This window comes from Giraffa tippelskirchi, chromosome 6 (assembly GCF_054371585.1).
Source record: "Giraffa tippelskirchi isolate mGirTip1 chromosome 6, T2T-mGirTip1v1.2.pri, whole genome shotgun sequence".
Lineage (NCBI taxonomy): Eukaryota > Metazoa > Chordata > Mammalia > Artiodactyla > Giraffidae > Giraffa > Giraffa tippelskirchi.
In genome coordinates, this window is record NC_137280.1 from 72920438 (window position 1) to 72938199 (window position 17762).

Sequence of the window (17762 nt, forward strand, 5' to 3'; positions counted from 1 at the left end):
TCTCGACCACTAGACCACCAGAGAAGTCCCAGTTCCATGCCATTTTATATAAAGGGCTGGAGCATTCATGATTTTTGGTTATCTGTAGAGATCCTGGAACTAGTCCCCCATAGATTCCAGGAGACGACTGTATGGCCTTTCACACTGTTCTCCTGAAGTAAGAATTTCTTGCCCTGGAGGCTCCAGAGCTACAAGTCCTTGACAACGAGGAGGTGGGGCTGTATCACTGATCTGGTCATCACCTCTCCCCATCTTTGCAAGAACTTAAACCCTCATATCAGCCTTTCTGGGTCCCTTCCTACCCCCTTGCCATTTTACCAAGGACAACCTCTCCATCCTTCCCCACAAGTCTCCTTCTGTCCAACGTCAACAATCAGGCCCTGGGACTCAGGGAAAGGCACACTCTCCTCCACCCCATTTCTGCTGCTGGATGGCCAGAGTGACACCCGGTCTTGGGAATGGGGCAAAAGAGCTGGTGAGGACCTCACTTGAGGCCACTTCGGGCCTCACTTAATTTTTTTTCTTAATATTTAAAAAAAAAATATGCCTTACACCATGAGGATTAGTTTCTTGCCAAAATATCTCATAAAACTTACATAAGAGATCCCTACTGTTTGCAAATATAGCCTTGACTTTAGAATGATAAAAGAGTATTTGCCCTTCTCCAACCTCACGTTATGATAGAAATTTACATAACCCTGAAGTATACTGCTCCCCACCCCTCATCTCTAATTACAGGGCCTGTGTCCTGGCTGGGGAGGAGAAGGGCGCATGGGTATCAAGAAAGAATGAAAAATGAATGAATGAAATTTCCTGTCCTTGAGAAGTCTGTAGTCCAGTAAAGCATTTCAGAGAGATTCACTGAATTACAATTCCATGCAGTGAACATTATGACTAAATCCTGCCCTAGATGTGGGAGGTTTGTGTAGGAAGTAATCTCCTCCTGGAACAAGGGTCAGGAGGTATCCACAAGGAAGGAGGTGGTCAAGCTGGGGCCTCGATGATGAACAGGAATTTTCACGTTGGCAAGACAGTGATGGATATTCGCAAGAGAGAAGGCAGCCTGTCTTAGTGAGTAACTGACTTGGAATTTGAATCAAGTCTTTCAGGTGCTCAGTTTTAAGAGTTGTGTATCTACCTTCTAGACTTTTCTCTACCCTCGATAATCATATTAACTATAATCAATATATTGAGATGCACATCTTTTCTTTTACATATTTGCAGCTACTTTCTAGCAAGGGAAATAAGTAAATTGCAGCATAGTAAGTAAACCATAATGGCATTTTACCAGATTTTTTCTCTTGCCACAAAAAACTCTGCAAAGATATCATTGTACATTCTTACATGCTGATAATTTTATTTTCATAGTAGATATTCCCCAAAGTAGATTATTGGGTCAAAAGTTAGATGGATTTTTTATTTTAATAGAACAGATTACTTTCAGAAATGACCCTGGTAATTTATAATCCCATCAGCAATATATGAAAAGTCCTTTTTCTCTAATCCTTTGCCAGTCATGAATTTTGTAAATCCTATTAATTTCTGTCAGTTGGGCAGTCAGAAGCCCCAGTCTCATTGTTAATTATGTTCCCGTTTCCATGAGTCTGCATGAGGTTGAGGATAGAGTTGGCTTTTGCTGTTGAGCTGGCAGCTGGTGGGGTTTCCTGCTGCAATGGAGGAGGAGACACGCCTGTAGGTCAGGAGCTTCACACCCCACATGTGTGCGGTTCCTCTTACTACATCTGTGGCAGATGGCACTAGTGAGCCCCAGCTTCCTCTTCTTTCAAAATAACATACCAGAGAAACTGTAACCCTTGTGCACTGCTGGTGGGAACATAAAACAGTGAAAACTATGAAAAACAATATGAACTTTCCCCCAAAATTCAAAATAGAACTACCATATGATCCAGCAATCCCACTTCTGAGTATATAACCCAAAGAATTCAAATCAGGAACTCCAAAAAAAAAAAAAAAAATCTGCATGCCCATTTTCACAGCAGCACTATTCAAATAACCCTGGGGTAGAAGTGAACCAAATGTCCTTTGATGCATGAGTGGATAAATAAAATGTGGTACTTACATATCATGGAATGTTATTCAGCCTTTAAAAGGAAGAAAATTCTGACTCATGGAGAACATGGATGAACCTTGAGTGCATTATGCTCAGTGAAAGAAACCAGGTGCAGCAGGACAAACAGTGCATGATCCACTTGTAGGAGTATCTAGTCAAGTTCATAGAGACAGAAAGGAGATGGTGGTAGGGAGGAAAGAATGGGAAGTTATTGTTTAATGGGCATAGATTTTCAATTTGGGAAGATGAAAAGAGCTCTGGGGATGGAAGATGTTGATGGTGGAGCAAAAATGTGAATGCACTTAATGCCATTGAACCACACACCTAAAAATGATTAAAATGGTAGATTTTATGTTCCACATATTTTACCAAAATTGTAAAATATTGAACAATAGGAAACAGTGTGCTGTGTGCTAAGTCGCTTCAGTCATATTGGACTCTTTGCAACCCCATGAACTGTAGCCTGCCAGGCTCCTCTGTCCATGGGATTTTCCAGGCAAGAACACTGGAGTGGGTTGCTCTGCCCTCCTCCAGGGGATCTTCCTGACCCAGGGATCAAACCTGAGTCTCTTTCCTGAATTGGCAGGCAGGTTTTTTACAACTAGTGCCACCTGGGAAGCCCCATGAAACACAGGAGAGGTTTTATATGTGTGTATATATATTCAATGTATAGAGTATAATAATATAAGAACAGCAAAAACCTACCTCCCTCCCAAAAGAGCTAGACCATGGCTAATACCATTGTATTTCTCTGTGAATATAACTCCTACAAAAATTCTGAGGCATTAAATTTGCTGTATCTGAGCCAGAAAGAAGCATGAAGACATTGTCATTGGGAGAAGCTCACAGTTGAATACCAGAGTGGGTTGAGAAGGGATGGGTAGGCTCTGGGAACACCTGCTAAATCTTGAGAGATGTTTTTCCTCTAATTTTACTTGTTTGTTTATTTTATTTCCCAATTTGGAACTTGTTCACAGTTTTCATTTCCAATCTTTTAGAGTCTGTCCTTGACATTTTACTATTAAAATTACTCTACATGTTCTAAGATTAATCAAAAACCACATTTTTCTTTCCCAAGTAAATTGTGTCAGTTTGGTTCTCATAAACCCTTACTCAGTTCCATGTAATTATGTTGGTATTTTATTATGTATATTCAACCATATATATTTAAGTTATTAAACACCAAGAATGTTTGTTGGGAATTATTTACTTGTTTATCCATCTATTAATTCACTATTCTTTCTTGCTTTGAAGGCTTTTTTCCTTCTTTCTGAAGTATATCCTCTAGTAATTTCTTTAGCAAATTTAGCCTCAAAATTAGTGTTGAGGCTGTGCACTTATGTACTTAGAGATGTATGTGTTCATCTAAAGAAACATGAGGAGATTTCCTCATAGCTCAGTCAGTAAAGAATCTGCCTGCAATGAAGGAGACCTAGGTTTGATTCCTGGGTGGGAAAGGGCCCCGGAGAAGGAAATGGCAACCCACCCCCGTGTTCTTGCCTAGAGAATCCAATGGACAGAGGAGCCTGGAGGGTTATAGTCCATGGGGTCACAAGAGTCGGAAATGACCTAGTGACTAAACTACCACCAAAGAAACATTTAGAGATATGCAAAAATGTATATGTCCATTCTGCAAACATTTATTTGTATACATCCCTTTGACATATCCCTGCATCTGTTTCATATATATGTTTATTTCCTTCCCTCTATCCCTAGCCCACTATGATGTTATTAAAAGATAATTTTCAAAATAACAAAGATCATGACTTTCATATACATATAAAATGAACATTTGTCCAAAGATTTTATTAAACCCATTTGTTAACAGAAGAATCGTTAATATATTAAAATTTCTCAAAAGAAAAATCTGAAGAAGAGACACATATAATCAAGAATCAGAGATGTTGAAAAGAATTTGCTAACAGATAAAAAACTGATTGCTATCCAACCAAATGTAATGTTTGAATGAAGCTCTTCCATTGGGTCAGGGTGGGTAAGTCAATTACATCACCACCAGATAAAATTTGAAATTCCTTTACATCTCTATGGGAAAAAAAAGTCTTATATATATATATATATATATGTATATAACTTACAGTTGTAAAGTAGTCCAGTTATAGATTCTGAGGGACTCAGAACCTTATATGATCAGATAAACCCAGATAATGCCTAGGGTTCTGCTGGAAAAATATCCAATCCCCTTTTGCCCATTCCAAGTCTTTCATGATGTTCACTGTCTCTAAAAGCACACTGGTTGGGACATCTCGGACAGTGCAGTGGTTACAACCCCGTGCTTCCACTGCAGGGGATGCAGGTTCGATCCCTGGTCCCCTAGTCAGGGAACTAAGATCCCGCATGCTGGGGTAGTACAGCCAAAAAAAAAAAAAAAAGAAAGAAAGAAAACACACTGGTCATGAGGGGAGAGGGTATGAATGCCAACCTGGATATCCCATTTCATCCACATGGACTGTGGACAAGTGACTTTGCGCTTTTCAGGTCATGGAGAGCTTCCCAGGAGGAAAAGCCTGAAGTCTTGACCTTCAAGGAGCAGGAACTGATGAAACATAGCCTGGGGATAAGTAGACTGGCTCTGCCAGGAGAGCACGATGAACAACTCATGCAGGTGGGTCGAGGAGCCCAGGACTCTAGTGTTCCTGACTTCAGAAAAAAAGGGAATAACTTTATATTTGTCCCTCTGCCTTCTCACCTATGAAAACTTCTGCCCTACCTGTACGAAGAGAATCTGTGACTGTCACAGGAGCTCATGTTTAAGTAAGTATTTTTAGATCTTCAAAGGACTGAATTTTTAAGTTTTATTGTGCTTTATGTATATTAAGTCACTGAATCTTCATGATGATCCTATGAAATTGAAGCAGTTAGAATCCTGTCATCTGAATCTTATAGGAACCCAAGCCACTTGCCCAAGGTCACACAACTAGAATCTAGGAGCAAATCCTGGCAGTCTCCTGATATTGCCACTGAAATTAGAAGTAGAATGCTGACATGTACCAGGACCTAGAAGGAGATGTCAGGGGTGTGGTCAGGTCTAGCCATAGTCCTTTTCCCTTCAAGGTTTTTCATTCGTTGATTCATTCACTCCCTCGTGAACTTATTAATTCAATTGTCCTCTAGTCTTCCTGCATTATACAACAGATCTCCTGTGTAGCATACATTAGATAGATGAAACCTCAACAACTCAACGTTGATTCTACTTAGCTTCACTAATCAGCTAGGAAATGGAGGTATGAAGAGTTCAGGTAACTTTCTCAAGGTCGGAGAGCCGAGCAATTTGAGCCGTGACTAGAATCTGGGACTCCCATTTGTCCTTGAGACCATGGCTTGCCCACAGTCAAGCCCAAGGCTATATGACTCTGAACTCACACAACATGGCTGACCTCTTATATCTTTGTTCCACTGCTCCTGGAGGACTTCACACCCCTGGCTTCTGCCTGGGTCACTGCAGCAGGTGTTACCTGGGCTCAAGACTCCATTCCTATCACTGCATATGGTTGGTTCCATGTTGTTCAGTTGTTCAGTCGTGTCCGATTCTTTGTGACCCCATGGACTGCAGCATGACAGGCTTCCTCTGTCCTCCAATTTCTCCCAGAGTTTGCTCAAATTCATGTCCTTTAAGTCAATGATGCCACCCAACCATCTCATCCTCCTCTCTCCATTGTTGGTTCCTTGAGTAAAAGCCAAATTCAGCCTCTCACACAAGTCCCTCCCAGTTCCCTGGCCCTTAGCTATCTCCCTAGACCCATGTGATCCCACTTGTCTTCTCTCTAACCTCAGGGAAGTACTTCTCCAAATATTCCCCCTGCTCTCGTTTGCAGACAGAGATTCTTAGCATCAAGTTCTGCTTTTAACTAACTTGAGTTGCTTTCTTTGGTTTTTATATGTAATGTCCCCAAGCTCAATTTACTCTTCTGTGGAGAGGAGATCGTGAAAGCAGCAGCCCACTGGCTGGCTTAAGTAAGGAACCTCATATGTTGTATGGCCCATAAAAGCACCCAACTTACATTCAGTTTGGTGAACGTCCTTGATGTCTTTCGCCCTGCCAGCACTGCCCTCTCTGCCTGGTGCACCCTCCCATTCTTCTCCTCCCCCCAACCCACATCATTGGCAAGTCATCTTCATCTTAAATGCCCAGCTTGCTTTTTTAGGGAGCATTCTCTGGGGGGGCGGTGTGCAACCTGGGTGGGTGGCCCCATCTGGGTTCATGAAGGACTGATGCTTCCTTCAGCAAAGCACAGATCACCCTGCACCATGGCTGTCACTCATTGTCACTGTCCATCCTTGACCTGTGAGCTCCATGTAGTCATATCTCTGCATCCATGTGCCCTGGGTATGCAGCTCTGTGCCTGGTGCACAATAGGGCTGAAGATGTGCTTGTTGAATGAACGAACCAGGGGATGAACACAGGGTTCATGTCTCTCACACTTTCAAGGGATGGAAGAGCCATGGAATTACTGATACCTCCGGATCCTTCTTCCAAATTAATTAAAACTTGATTATCTTGGGGACTGGAAATAGATCACATCTCCATTTGGAATGAATAAGACAAGCAGATCATTAGAATAATGACTAAGGAAATACAATCTCTGACATTTAAAGGGCATTGTCAGAATCCAGGCCCCAAGTCAGTGAGTCCTGCAAGTGACATTTCAAGTTTGGAGGGTCAGAGCATCATGAAACTAAATGAGGCCTTGGAGGTGATCTCATCTGACCAGCTCATTCTATACGTAGGAGACTGAGGGTGAGGGGAAGGGAGACTTGACTAAAGAGATCTGTAAAGGAGCCTTGCACAAGGCTGGTTTGCTAGCTCTTATGTAAATGACAGCGTTCTAGGATGTTCATAGCAACCTGGGCTCCAACCACACTAAGCTTCTATACACAGCACACGTCTGACATCATCTGAGCCACGAACTTTCTGACACTTGGGTCTGAATTATTCTCCTGCCCGAGAAGTGCTCTTCCCCTTTATCAGGGCACAGAAAGTTGCATGATGTCACACAGGGCTGTTCAGAGAACTAAAGGTGGTTCATACAACCCCACCGGAAGTGGACAACAGGAAGTGTGTCTTGTTTCATTTGATGATTTTAATGTGTACCCTTGTTTTGCAATAAATTGTGACCATGAGTAGAATAGCTTTCCTGAGTTCTATGAATGGTTCTACTGAACCATTGAACATGAGCATGGTTTGTGGGGACCCAGACACAGCCCGCTACTCTGTTTATCAACATTATCACATGCCTATGGAAGGAACCCAATCAAGATGGAAAGTGCGTGGTCTTCACCAGGAGCACTGATTGTGTCATGAGCTTTAACTGTATAAGAAAACCACACTTCGTAGCATCACACAAGAGTCATGATTTTGTAGGTTTCCATTTGGACCAGGCTCAGCCAGCCTGCTGTTCTTCTCTTAACTGGGCTCATGTGGTCAAGTACCGACCAGCTAATGACTCTGCTTCAGGGGTTGGCTGGATGCCAGATGAGCAGAGCAGTGGGGGAGACTGGATGGCGTGGCTCTCTTCATTCACCAGGTGAACCATCCAGTAGGACCCCAGATGCCCCAAGGCAGAGCCCCAGGGGGCAAGTACTCTTGAGTCTCTGCTTGCTTCATGTTTGCAAACCTCCCACTGACTAAAGTTAGTGCCACGGCCAACCCAGACTCAAGAGGCAGAGAAACAGACTCTGTGTATCAAAACATGGCCAGGCATGGATACAGGCAAGGGAAGGATTTGCAGCCCTTTTTATAGTCTCCCACACTGGGACACCAGTGTGCTCCCAGGAGCCTGGCATCACAGACAAAAAAGAGACAGACAACAGGCTCTGAGCTAGGTGACTGAAAGCCAGCAGACTCCAGTATACTCTTTTTGGCAGTCCCTGTCTGGCACAAACTCTCTCCAGCAGCTGAGTCAATAAAAGTGATAAAACAAATACCCTACCACTCACCACACATCAGCAAACCACAGTTTATTGTTTGGTCTGAAAAACAAACAGGGACAATCATTCCAATGCCATCAAACCCTATTGGAAGTGCCTCACACTCGTTGTTGTACGAAATCCCTTCCAAATCCTCATACATTTTGTCCTGGGGGTAATTTTATGAGTTCAAAGCTGTTCTCCTCTATTTTTAGATGAGGACATTGAGGTGTGGGGAAGCGATGGAAGTGCCCACCCTGATTCATATTCTAGGTCTGATTCCAACACCACTCTCTCAGCACACTGCAGGGCTGCCTTTAATTCAGCATCATAGGCAACGTTCCCTTTTTACAGATGAGGAGGTAGAGGCTTCCAGCAGTTGGTAACTAAAGGGCCATGATGCCCCTGAGTCATCACCTCTGTGTGTTACAGCCTTCATCACGCACTGATTACTTCCTGTGGGTGCTCGTCCACAGCAAAAGTATGGAGTTGGCAGGCAGCAGCAACATGCCCAGGGCTTTCTCTCAAGGAGTGCCAAGTCATTAAAAATACATCTTGGCAGGTTTGTGCTCTTTTGTTCATTTGCGTTTAGGTAGCATACAAGGATGCATAGATCTGGGCAAGAAAAATTTCCTTTAAGTAGGTGATTCAGAATATGTGCAAACAAGGGGAATGATACCACAGTCAGGAGGGGAAAAAATAAGAAAGAGACAACTACAACCAGCTGGTTTGCATGCATAACTGCAATGCTCAGGACTGTGACCTCTCCCCGGGACAGGCCAGGGAGAGGAATATTCCAGTGTCAGTCTCTGCCTGGAGGAAGAGTCTTGCCCTGATCCAGACTTCAGGACACAGAGGATTTTGGATGACAACCCACTTCAACCTCAAACATTGAAAGTTGCCCATTTTCTTTGTTTCCTTTGCCCCGCTGGTGCTCCTGCCACAGGGAGCAGATGCAGCCCTGGGCGGCGACTGGTCCCAGGAAAACGTAGATGCTGGAGCCAAGCTGAACTTGACCCCAGCCCTGTGAATGAGAGGTACAAACATCTGAGGCTCAAAGCCACTGAGGTTTCGAGGTGTTTGCCGTGTATGTGTTTGTGCTCAGTCGTGTCTGACTCTGCAACCCCATGGACTATAGCCCGCCAGGCTCCTCTGTCCATGGGATGCTCCAGACAAGAATACTGGAGTGGGTAGCCATTTCCTTCTCCAGGGGATCTTCCCTATCCAGGGATTGCGCCCCCATCTCCTGAATTGGCAGGCAGATTCTTTACCACTGAGCCACCAGGGGAGACTCAATATTGAGGTGGGGTTCCCTAAAATGTACCTATTGCAGCACTCGCTGTATGGGGCACATTACACAATCCATGTCATCCGCTCTCCTACCCTCTAGAAGAGTGGATATTAGTAAGTTGTGTAATCAGAGCAGCCTGGTGCAGGGTGTCCACCATCCCCCCACCGCCTGCTCTGAACCAAGTGCAAAACCAAGCGAGATGAGCAGGGCTGAAGGCACGGTCAGGAGCTCAAGTGGCCAGAGCCCCGTGAGGGAGGAGGAACATGGCCAGGCTGGTTGCTGGGTCAGCTGGCTTGATCTGTGGGTACAAGCTAATGATGGACTCCCCTATAAATGGGAACTAATTATACCATGTCACTCTGGGGGTGGTTGTGAAGATTGATCCCAATAACATTGTCAAGTACTGACACACAGAGGCAGTCAACCAGGGAAGATGTTGGCATGATTTCTGTTCGTGTTATTAGCTCCATCACCAGAGCAAGGAGTTGGTGGCAGGCCTGTCGGTCTATCCTCACCCACCTTCCCCCTGCCCTTACCTCTGAGCTGCTCCCTGTTAACTAACCCACTCCCTCCTGGGCACAGTCCTACATCACATGGAGCCCGCGGTGATACACTGAACTGGAGTGGTGCCATTAAAATCTGTCAGCTCTCAGTACACAGGCATCCCCTGATACGCAAAAGCAGAGCATACATATGAAATCTTCCCTAAGTCGAAATGATGTAAAGCAAAGAAGCAATTGCCTTAGGACATGTCTTGCTAATGGATACACAAAATAAATCAAGATAAAGCACAGAATCGGTTCAAAGCTTAGCGCAGGTGGATGCTGAGGTGTGAGACGGCTCCTGGGGAAGAAAGGAGGTTTGCCAGGGCTATACTCACGGCATTGAGTGCTCAGTGCCTCCATAACAGCTCAGCTCCCTGCAAAACAAACACTGGATGTGAGTTTCACTTTTCGCTATTTTTGTTAAAGTGAAAATCCTCTTCTGTTTTCAAAAAAGGGTACTACTGTAGGCTTTTTGTAAAAGTGAAGTGGTAAAGAAAAGCTTTCAAAAAGCAGGAGGTAAACAGGGAGATTGAAATTAATATATATACACTGTGTGCATGCTTAGTCACTCAGTTGTGTCCGATTCTTTGCAATCCCATGGACCATAGCCTGCCAGGATTCTCCAGGCCAGAATACTGGGGTGGGTTGCCATTTTCTCCTCCAAGGGATCTTCCCGACCCAGGGATTGAACCCGTGTCTCCTGCATTGGCAGGTGGATTCTTTACTGTCTGAGCCACCAGGGAAGCCCTAACATATATACTCTACTATGTACAAAATAAATAACTGATAAGAACCTACTGTATAGCACAGGGAATGCCACTCAGTACTCAATGGTAACCTAAATGGGAAGGAAATCCAAAAGAGAGGGGTTATATGTATACATATAACTGATTCACTTTGCTATACAGCAGGAAGTAATACAACACTGTAAAGCAACTCTATTCCAATAAAAGTTTGTTAAAATGCAGGAGGTGCCTGTGTGAAGCCCTCCTGAAGACCCTCCTGTGTCAGCACCCGCCCCCAGATGCTCTCTGGAGTAACCAAAAGAATAATTAAGCAGCTCTTTGGGGACCACCTGTGGTACTTTTGACAACCACAGGGAAGAACCAAAGTCTCTTTAGCTTGAGTCGACACCCTGAACTCGTGGGAGGCTGCATACAGGTACATAAGCACATGTACCCCTGCTCACAGCATCCTGGAAGAGCAAAGAAGAACACAGACGAGCCTCTCCCCACAGGCAACCTGGGTGAGCGTGGTCACCAAGGGATCTGCTGCCCACCAAGTGGACTCCTCTGAGTTCAAGCTGCTGAGAAAGAATGCCACAGGCTGGGTGGCTTAAACAGCAGACAGTGACTTCTCACAGTTTTGGAGGCATGGGGGCCCATCAGCAGTGTGCCAGCACCATCTGGTTCTGGGGTGGTGGCGGGCCCCCTGATTATAGATGGCCACTTTCTCTCTGTGTCCCCACATGCTGGAGAGAGAGGGCTAGTTCTCTTCCTCCTCAAATGAGGGCACTAATTGCATCATGGGGGCCCCACTCACATCTCACATGCCCTAATCACCCCCCTCCAGAGGTCCTCCCTCCAATACCATCACTGGGGGGTTAGTCTCAGCATACAAATTTGGGAGGACACAGCATGTGGTGCTTGTCACCACCTTAGCAGAACCTCGTTTCTCATCCTCTAGGACAGAAGTTGAAAGCTGGAAGCCAGAAGGTCAAATTAGCCTCCCAGATTACATCTCATTTGTCCTGGGCATGTAAGGATGAACTGATTTAGTGGCTGATACTTAACAGTGATAATATTTCTCAGAAGGATCCAGATGCCAGCTCGTTTTCAGAAACAAGTCTCTCTGGGAACACTGGGCCAGCACGGGCTGGAGCCACAACCCTCCAGAAGGGACACGTGACCCCCCATTTCTACAGCCCCTCCCTCCCAACCCAAGTGTCATTTGATATCTGACACCCATATCCAGGGCCACTCCTCTCAGAGCTGTAACCCTATTAACCTCTTTATCATTTGAATGTGTTGTTGTTCAGTTGCTCACTTGTGGCCGACTCATTGCATACATCAGGCTTCCCTGTCCTTCACCGTCTACTGGAGCTTGCTCAAACTCATGTCCACTGAGTTGGTGATGCCCTTGAAGACAACCCTGCCTTGTAACCCAGCAGGACCCTATGAGGCCTTCCCAGAATAGACCCCAACCCATGTTTTCTGCCTGCTTTTTACTGGAGAAAAATTTAGTCAAAGAATGATTTTAATCAGAAAAGTGAGAAAATGCAGAAAGAAAGAAAAACAGTCAAGCAAGACAAAATATTGGAAGGACTGATGCTGAAGTTGAAGCTCCAATACTTTGGCCACCTGCTGCAAATAATTGACTTACTGGGAAAGACCCTGATGCTGGGAAAGATTGAAGGCAGGAGGAGAAGGGGATGACAGAAGATGAGACGGTTGGATGGCATCACCAGCTCGATGGACGTGAGTTTGAGCAAGCTCTGGGAGTTGGTGATGGACAGGGAAGCCTGGCATGCTGCAGTCCATGGGGTTGCAAAGAGTTGGACACGACTGAGTGACTGAACTGAACAGAAGACAAAATAAGAATGCTCTTGCCATTAAAGAAAATCAAGAACTTTTAGTTCTTCCTCAAGGACTGTAGACAATATTCTGAGCCATATCCTTTGAGCTGTTTTGCAGATACTAAAACTCATACCTGGTGGAAGAAGTTAACTGCATGCTGCCCATAAGCACATAAGATCCTAGACCAGTTGGAACCAGAAGGTTGATGATGCTGACTCCCACTTCTCACCAAGAAACCATCAGAAGAATGTCCATGAGCTGACCATGCCCTGCTCCTTGAACAGTTACTATAAAACTCCTCATTACCCCTTCCAAGGTGGGACACAGTTTTGAGAGCAATAACCTGCTGTGGTCCCCTTTGCCTGACAAAGCAATAAAGCTATTGATCCCTGGGTTGGGAAGATGCCCTGGAGAAGGGAGTGGCAACACACTCCTGTATTCTTGCCTGAAAAATCCCATGGACAGAGGAGACTGGCAGGCTACAGTTCATGGGGTCTCAAAGAGTTGGACATGGCTGAGCAACTGAGCATATCTTATTCAGGGCATAACTGATTTGACAGCCATTTCCCAAGTAAGTCCAAGTCCTTGTTTCTCCTCTTTTGTGGACAAGAATTCCTCTGAAATAAACCTGATTCCAGAGGGAGATCCGGAGCAATAAATGTGGTCCTTAGACAGGAGTGTCTGCACAGCCAAAATTCAGAGCAGGTTTGGGACTCCTTTTCATTTCAGAAGGTTAAAAATGGTTCTTCTTTATTCCTCCTTTGAGCCACTGGGGGAGAATTTGGAAAATTTATACACACAGACAATAAGCTTGCTATCAAAAGGGGACTGGTGCTCCCAGCTGGGAAGAACAATTGGCCAATTCTCCATTCCTGGGCTCTGTTTCTCCTTTCATTGTGATGCATAATCACTGTTTCCTTAAGAAGGTCTGTGATTCTTAATTAGAGTCAACTTTGCAAATCTTGCATTTTCCCAGAGAGAACAAGCAAGTGGTTGCCTTTAACTGGAAGCAGATTAACCCCATTCTTGCTTCTTGCAAAAAGCACAGAAGTTCAAATGAAGGTGTTTGAAACATAACCAGAGAATCTCAGAGAGTGGGATGCACAGAGACTTCTATCCCTTCTTTCTGGAGCCTCATCCCCAGCAACCCAGCCCACTAGGTTGCTTCCACCTGCTGCACGCATGACTCTGATGCCAAAATTCAGCCTCTGTACACCGGTACAGAGGAGTCCACCAGGCTCCTCTGTCCATGGGATTCTCCAGGCAAGAATACTGAAGTGGGTTGCCATTCCTACTCCAGGGGATCTTCCCGAACCCAAGTCTCTTGTGTCTCCTGCATTAGCAGGTGGATTTATCACTGTGCCACCTGGGAATTATATTTTATTCTGCAGACATACTGAGGACTTAAGCCCAGAAGGCAGACAGCTCAGAGGGTCTGTTCTGAAGGGGTATGGGAGGAGCCAGGATATATAGGGGGATTTATAAGAAAAACCAGGTCGTAGGAATATCAAAAGAATACTATTAAAGAAAAAAAAAACATCTCAAGTTAATGAATTTTACCCCTTTTCTATGTATGGGAAGGTACAAGAGTCTGGGCTGATGGAAATCATTCCTTTGATATGCACTTTTATCTGGGGCCAGTATCCTGTTCTTTTCCATCCTGAATCTGCTCAGGGTACACCGTTGGGGACACTGAAGTGGCTGATGGACTGATAGCTGCAACATGCTTTGTTTGCTGATATGGCAAACACAGTCATTATCAATATCATTATCATTTCTTATAGATGGTAATAAACAAGCCTGGATCCCTCTACATTTTCTCCTACCATTGGGCATGAAAAGTGAAAGTGAAAGTCACTCAGTCGTATCTGACTCTTTGCAACCCCATGGAATTCTCCAGGCCAGAATACTGGAGTGGGTAGCCTTTCCCTTCTCCAGGGGATCTTCCCAACCCAGGGATCAAACCAAGGTCTCCTGCATTTCGGGTGGATTCTTTACCAGCTGAGCCACCTGGGAAACTCAAGAATCCTGGAGTGGGTAGACTATCCCTTCTCCAGGGGATCTCCCCGACCCAGGAATCAAACTGGGATCTCCTGCATTGCAGGTGGATTCTTTACCAACTGAGCTAAAAGGAAAGCCCTACCATTTGGCATATGAATCCTTTATTATCCCAGTTGCCTTACAATGAAAATGTTCCTAAGACCAGTCACTCAGCACCCTTGGTTGCCCCAGCTTTAAGTGAGGAAACGAATATGTAAAAGCACCCTGCATGCCCTCTGACACAGAGCAGAAGCTGTGATGGCTTCAGTCTCCCTGTTGATCCACATGCTCCTCTGGGGCATCACTCATTTGGTCTTTGCTTCCCTCAAGGAGCTCAGATCACTGCCCTGAACACCAAGAGGGACCAGCAATTGCTCTTGGGATCGAGTCTGCTACATTTTTATTCCCTCTCTGCATAACAGCCTGATGATGTCAAGGTCAACTATGACAGCTCCCAGTGAATAAGCAAGGAAGCAGGAGGCCACAGGGTGGCCTGGATTATCTCAAGCACGCATGTGTACTAAGTTGCTTGAGTCATGTCCGACTCTTTGCAACTCTGTGGACTCTACCCTGCCAGGCTCCTCTATCCATGGGATTTCCCAGGCAAGAATCCTGGAGCAGGTTGCTTGCCCTCCCCAGGGATCTTTCTGACCCAGGGATCAAACCCACATCTCTTCTGTCTCTTGCTTTGGCAGGCAGATTCTTTCCCACTGAGCTACCTGGGAAACCAAATTATCTCAAGGCCTCCCTTTAAAGCAAAGCTCCACCTGCCCTTCTCAGCCAGGATAGCAGGATTTAGTGTGATATCCTTTGCTGCCCTCACTCTTCCAGCTCGTTGCTTAGAACCAAAGGCTGCTAAATTATAGACAACGTTTTTCAGCCTCAGTTTCCTCATTTTGTTGAAAGGGGGTCATAGCAGCACCCACATCATTGAGCTGTGAGTGTTGGATGAGATAAACCCTCAAAATGTTAGCACAGCCCACCTCAGTAGTATTGTTGAGTTGCTCAGTCCTGTTTGACTCTTTGCAATCCTGTGGAATGTAGCACGACAGGCTTCGCTGTCCTTTACTATCTCCCGGAATTTGCTCAAATTCATATCCATTGAGTCAGTGATGCTATCTAACCACCTCATCCTCTGCTGCCTCCTTCTACTTTTGCCTTCAATCTTTCCCAGCATCAGGGTCTTTTCCAATGTCAGCTCTTCGCTTCAGGTGGCCAAAGTATTGGAAATTCAGCATCAGTCCTTCCAATGAATATTCAGTGTTGATTTCTTTTAGGATTGACTAGTTTGATCTCCTTGCTATCCAAGGGACTCTCAAGAGTCTTCTCTTAAAATGGGGATAACAAGACTCATGACATAGTTCTCATAGGGAGAGTTTTACAAGTGTGGTTCAGAGCCTGGCATGGGCCTAGGACCACTTTTGCATCATATCAGCTTTACTAGCATTTTGTGCCAAAGCTCCAGCACATCTGAGCCACCTGCGGGTTCATTGCACGTATCCAGTTTGATGGGCAGAGTTGGCAGCATCCCTGACTCGGACATGCTTCCAAGAAAAGTTTTCAGGCTGGATTCCAGACATCAGCTTCAGACTGGCCACTTGGGGACCCGGAGCCACACACAGGCTGTGCATGCCGGCCCCAGGGCCCTCTCCCTGCCAGCCTGGCACATCCATGCTCAAGGCCTGGGGGCTGAAGAGTGCTCAGGTGGTGGGAAATTATCCTGCTTGTTGCTGCCTGCATGTAGATGAGGCATTACTCAAACCCGCTCTCTCCCCAAGGAGTCTTGTCATTGTCCTGGACCTCAGGACTTGCTGCCGCAGAGCCCCTACCCCTGGTAGCTTGGGAGTGGGCTGTCAGGGAGCAAAAACCATAGTCAATGAGGCTGTTTCCTGTGATGTTTTAGCCTCACTGGGGCCCTTGCTCCTGCCTACTCTTCTTCCTATGGCTTCTAACTTGATGTTGGTTCCTTTCAAGGAAGGGAGGGAGGAAGGAAGGAAGGAGGGAATTTTCTGCCTGCCCTGATGCCCTCAGACTTCTCTCTCTTCTGTGAATGGAAAGTGTTTCCTCTGATACCAGTAAACAAAGGATGCTGCAGCCATTAAGCTGTCACTTTGCAATCGCCCCGGTGGTGCCACCAAGCCCTCAGCCACTGCAGACCCACCCAACAGGGTACCCCAGGGACTCAGGATGAGAAAGCACGGAACTCTGGCCCCAGATGGTTGAGGTACACATCAAAGGGATGATTTCAACGAGCCCAGACTCTTGCATCTTCCTGTACATAGAAAATATTCAGTTCCTTACCTTGAGACATCTGGTTTTCTTTGTGCTGTGCTTAGTCACTTCAGTTGTGCCCAACTCTTTGTGATCCAATGGACTGTAGCCCGCTGAGCTCCTCTGTCCATGGGGATTCTCCAGTCAAGAATACTGGAGTGTATTGCCATGCCCTCCTCCAGGGGATCTCCCTGACCCAGGGGTTGAACCCAGGTCTCCAGCATTGCAGGCGGATTCTTCAGCATCTGAGCCACCAGGGAAGCTTAAGATGTCCGGTTTTCTTTAATTAACAATAATCTTTTGATATTCCAGCTACCTGGTTTTGTTACAAAACTCCCATATATCCTGGCTCCTCCCTTACTTCTTCAGAGCAGCTCCTCAGAGTGATCTGAGAGTTCTGTTTCCTGGGCTTGAAGTTCTCAGAAAGTCTGATGAATAAAACATAGTTCTCAACTTTTAGGTTCTGCAACATTTTTTTTTCAGTTGACACCTCCATATTGATGGCCAGGAGTGCAGAAAGGGCCCCAGAGCCTGTATCATGTCTTCCCGCCCTTCCTAAAAACACAGTGTCACCTCCAATCTCCACCCAAGAGAGCATCAGTAAGACTCAAACCTGTAAGCATCATCCATCTCCCAGGCCAGGCATGCCTTGTATTCTAGACTCCAGGTACCACAATGATAAACATCACCATGGAAACCGGGAACTGCATCACCAACCCCTACAAGGGTGGACTTACTGCCCGGCATCCAGCACCAAGGAGCAGGGTCAGCAGGCAGCCTCCAGCTCTCAACTCCTCTGGGGTCTAGCTCAGCTGCAAGGAACCTTCATGTCTGAGACCAGGCCCCTCTGGGGACAGTCCACCCCAGTGACTGAGTGGGATTCAAGGCTCAGGGAAGGAGAATGTGCTGGAAGGGATGTGTTGAATGTGGATGGAAGACTCACCAGTGTGAAGCGCTGTGTGACACCACGCCCTCACCCACTGTGGGTTGTTGCTGTTTTTGTCTTTGGCACTGCTGTGCGGCAGGTTTGGTTCTGACACCAA

At 45.7% G+C, this 17762-nt stretch overlaps 1 long non-coding RNA gene across 2 annotated transcripts in view; it reads right to left on the bottom strand.

The window, feature by feature from the left end:
- The window catches only part of LOC145509117 (uncharacterized), a 73877-nt gene extending 56484 nt beyond the window's left edge, over positions 1-17393 (bottom strand). For both annotated transcript variants that reach the window (XR_014055866.1, XR_014055865.1), the window contains exons 1-2: positions 16750-17393; positions 10168-10206 (exon numbers count right to left, since the gene is read on the bottom strand). This is a non-coding gene — a long non-coding RNA (uncharacterized LOC145509117). The remainder of the gene's footprint in view (positions 1-10167; positions 10207-16749) is intronic.
- Positions 17394-17762: the final 369 nt, after the last annotated feature.